Here is a 4692-nt window from a genome sequence, read left to right as displayed (position 1 = left end):
ATAATAGAAAGTCTTAACTATGGCTGTGATTCCGCAACTGTATAAATTCCAAGAGATTTAAAGTATCAACCAACCAGTTGCAAACCAAAAATTCATTTAGCCCTAGACCTAGATTTCGATATATATAAAATAATCTGCTTCAGAAGGAGTGAGCTCTAAAAATGTACATAAACGGCTATAAACGTGAATACTCATGTGATGCATATTTGGACTCCTTTTATAATTTTATGCAGACAAGAGCCTTTACCATTAGGCGAATACATTTGTGCATATATTCTTACGGAAGCTGAGTGTAATCTGGCTACTGTTTTCTATCAATTTTATGTATGACAAGAGACGCTGTGATTCAGCTAATGTAATTTACGAAGCTGTAACAAGTGAGTACGCTTACCTCACAAATATTTTTCTGTAGTTAATATTGTGTTACGTATGTAACAATAGTTTGTAACCGTTTATGTACACATTTGGGGCCCACTCCTTCTGAAGAAGATATTTTTATAAATATCTAAGCCTAGATAAAGGGCTAAATAAATCTTTGGTTTGCAACTGGTTGGCAGATTTATTTTCAATCTTTTCACATAATAGAAAACATTATTATTGTGAAACAGCAGTGAATGACTTTTAGTTTTGTTTTTAATTTGGTTTGTATAAATTCCCCTTTGGCCAATGAACAAAAGTCTCTCCATATACCTACAGCCTGTAATTTACATTTTTCTTGGGTTATGTGATGAAATTTTATGGTGTTTGAGACACTGACTTTGCATTGTCAGTGAAATTGTGTGAGCGGGAATTTGAAAAGAATATATAGGCTTCTCAAACGCAATGGTGCCTTTGACACACACTGTTACTGAATGTAATTTTAAAAGTAGTCATTATGTTAGCATCGTATTTCAAGGCCCCACATATTGCTTTGCAAACTTCAGGCACTGTTGCCGATGTCATATTAGTGGATATTTTAAACAGGAAATGTAGGCTTTTTAAACTGTCCCCTGTAGCAAGAAATTGAAGTGTCATCGCCAAACGAACATTAGCAGGTATAGCTTCCATCCAAACATATCTTTCTTTTTTTTACTTTAGGTACAATCATATAAAGAAGTAGTTATATGTCTGTCGTTGACATACGACAGAAGTTATCAAATAGCCCGGACCATTCATGCATCAAATGGCCTAATGATTGACTTTCGTCATACCTGCAGCAGTAATTACGAATAAAAGGTGGTAGAATCTTTATTATGATAGCTGATAGATTATCCTTCATTTCACTATTACTGATTTCGATATAGCTTTTAGAGAAGCCTTTTGTATGTCGTGGACACACATTGTTTCACATTACTGCATCTACTAGATTCCAAACTTGTTTCGTGTGTCCTCTTCCCCATGGTCCCATCGATTAATATCAACTCTTATTCTTGTCACGTTCAGATCCATTACAATCCGTTAGGGCCTTACCTCACCGGTAGGGCTAGAAAATGCTTTGCAACTAATTTCGATGGGACCATTGCGGGAGGGTACACAGGCAAGTGGCCGAGCGATTCTAGGCGCTTCAGTCCGGAACTGCGCTGCTGCTACGGTCGCAGGTTCGAATCTTGCTTCGGGCATGGATGTGTGTGATGTCCTTAGGTTAGTTAGGTTTAAGTAGTTCTCAGTCTAGAGGACTGATAACCTCAGATGTGAAGTCCCATAGTGCTTGGAGTCATTTTTCACAGACAAAAAGAGTCTGGAATCTAGTAAATGCAGTGGTGCGAAACAATTCGTGTCCACGACGTGGAAAGGATTCTTTAAAAGCTGACCAATGAAAACGATTGTAATTACATTTCTGTGTTGATAGTACGTAACTGCATATTTTTTGTAGAAGACCCAGTGTGATCACTGTAAGACGTATAAGACACTAGTTCCAGTACCACACAGGCTACTTTTTGTAAATAAAAACATATATGCCTCGACCCAGAATCGAACCTTCGACCTCCTGCATGCCAACCTAAAATACTATCCACTGCTCGAATTTCTGACAGAGGTAGTTACCATACAAGTGAATGCAGTGTTGCCAGACTGCCAATCTTTAACGTCCGTTTACTGCTCGAAATACGCGCAGGGCGAAATTTTGTGAGAGACTTTTTTGCATTGCCAGTATGTGAGGAATCGTGCTGCAGAGTCAGAGAGCGCGAATTTTTCTTCGCCTTGTATATTGACCAGTGCTGGCACCTGCGTTTTCATCAGTGTGTGGATGAAGGGTAACGGCCAGTGATACTATACCAGCTGTGACTGTCACAGGGCACCGACGAGCACAGAGCATCATGATGCGCTCCGAGGCGAGGCTCGCTGTACCCAGCGTGTACGTGTTGTCGGGGCACTGTTTGCCGTCTCCCTGGCACTCAGCCCGAGCTATGACAGACAGCGAGGCGACGCAGTACACTTTTCCTCGGCTGTAGATATGTGTGGAAGCAGCGTCTGGCGTGACAGCAAGCCGACGCATTGTTGCACCCGGGCTCGTCTTGCAGCGCACATTCTGACCGGCCACACAAGACTGAACATGAATCAGTTGCAAACGGTCGCCCAATGTGGACCGAAAGGTGGGAACGAATCGCGATTCTTACACCAAAGTACAGTCACGGGGACAGGGGGGTTGTTGCATCCCGCTTCTGACGATAATCTACAGTTGAGCAAGCAGTCAGGACTTTTCAGGTGGGCGTCCAGGGCTGACGTTAAACGATGGGACAAAAAAAAATGGTTCAAATGGCTCTGAGGACTATGGGACTTAACATCTGAGGACATCAGTCCCCTAGAACTTAGAACTACTTAAACCTAACTAACCTAAGGGCACCACACACATCAATGCCCGAGGCAGGATTCGAACCTGCTACCTTAGCGGTCGCGCGGTTCCAGACTGAAGCGCCTAGAACCGCTCGGCCACAAGGTCCGGCGATTGGACACCACATTAGGTCAAATATAGAGAACAGACTTCGCTGTGTGGGATACACGAGACGCGCCTAGGGTAGGAAGGTCCCTATCGTAGGCCAGTCTAGGAGGTTGAATGAACGAAATAAAGTGGGCAACAGGAGCGGTGGCAGTTCATGTTGAGATTTGTTGATGGTCAGTCATGGGGTGCAGAGCCAGGGGCTTTGACTCCCAAGAAAGACGTCTGATCTACTCGAGCTGTTGATCGCAAGGGAGAGAAGCAACTGTGATCTGTCCTTGAGAACCTTCCAGCGCCCACACAAGTGACTTGCCTCGCACGCGCGCTATTGGCTAAGGCTGAGGGCGTGAATTCGCAAGCAACTTCAGCAGAGCGCTGAATGTGTCTCTTGTCCGCAGCTGTAACCGGACAGAACGGCCTCCTTTCAGAAAGGCAGGAACCTTGTACCACGTAGGACAGCCAAAGTTACACTGGGAGAGAATTAGTAAACACTAGATTGGGGCCTCTGAAATAAAACTTCTTAAACCATTCCCTACAATATTCCTTGACAGACTGCCATCTCGTACAAAAAAAGCGCGGATGTTTGTTTCAGCATTCTAGGTGACCAAATGTCGACCTTTCTTCTATTCTTTCTGGTTCGTATTTACCAAGACGAAAATAATCCTTTTCACACGACTACACGAATACGTTTCTGTTTTGGCTAATGTTCAGGCGCTTCGAGTGGCGCAGTGCATCAGCAGACCTTAATCCCGTTCGAAATGTTTGGGAGTATTTAGAATAGTGCATGAAACGAAGCAATCAATATCGTCGCAATCTGATAGCTGTGCATGATCTAACAACCATCAACGCCTGGCTTCATTTGAATGGCGTATCAGAATAAAAGTGTTAATACTAGACCTCGGGGAACTAAGACCACTCTCAAAGCTAGAAGTGATAAATAAAATGATGGTATGGCACTGTTGGCCGGGAGGCGCCATCCGGGGAAATTCGGCCGCCGAGTGCATGTCTTATTGCAGTCGACACCACATTGGGCGATTCGCGTGCTGGGGATGAGGATGAAGTGATTATAAGGACAGTACAACAACACCCAGTCGACAAACGGAGAAAACCTCCAACGCGGCCGGGAATCGAACACGGGCCTGCTGGATGCGAGGCAAGAACGTTACCATTTTTTTTAAATATAATTTTGTTCGCTATCGTTCGTTTTATCTGCTCGGGACGGACGTCGTAAGACACCCGTTTTATTTCGTTGTTTATCGGTGAACTCATTTTTTTTATTACAGAGGCAGCTAACGCACTGGCCGAACCCGCTGAGCTACCGTTCCGGCTTTTTATCCTTATTCCCGGAGGAGTTCGCAAATTTGCTGTAGCGGACGGTATTTCACGTCCACTAGGCGGGCTATTGGTAAAAGTTTTCAACTAGCAATAATCGCCCCTCGGATAAACCTCGTTGGTTACGATATTGCCATTGCGCAAAGGTGACTAGTTTCACTAACGGTGCAGTGACAGTCTATTACAACATTTGCGACGGACAGTTTGCAACATCTACAGAAAGTGTCCGTATTTGTTGGCAGACAGTCGTACATATCTATCTATACTTATAAGAAATCTGTAAGACCTGCGTGTTTGTGTTTGTCTTTGAATACGCTAATCTCCGATACTACTAGACGAATTTTCATGAGACTTTCGCAGGTAACTTCAGCATAGCTTGGGGCAACGTATAGGATTTATTTCATCAGAACCGGATGAGGAAAAAAGATATTGATATTTCAAGTTTT

General features: G+C 43.7%; 1 non-coding gene across 1 annotated transcript; it reads right to left on the bottom strand.

Annotated features, from left to right (window-relative positions):
- Positions 1-4248: 4248 nt before the first annotated feature.
- LOC126286243 (U4 spliceosomal RNA) lies at positions 4249-4394 on the bottom strand. Its single transcript, XR_007551678.1, has one exon. It is a non-coding gene; the product is annotated as a U4 spliceosomal RNA (small nuclear RNA).
- Positions 4395-4692: the final 298 nt, after the last annotated feature.

This window comes from Schistocerca gregaria, chromosome 1 (genome assembly GCF_023897955.1).
Source record: "Schistocerca gregaria isolate iqSchGreg1 chromosome 1, iqSchGreg1.2, whole genome shotgun sequence".
NCBI classification, from domain to species: Eukaryota; Metazoa; Arthropoda; class Insecta; order Orthoptera; family Acrididae; genus Schistocerca; species Schistocerca gregaria.
Note: the sequence above shows the minus strand (reverse complement) of the source record. Positions and strands in the feature narration are given on the sequence as shown.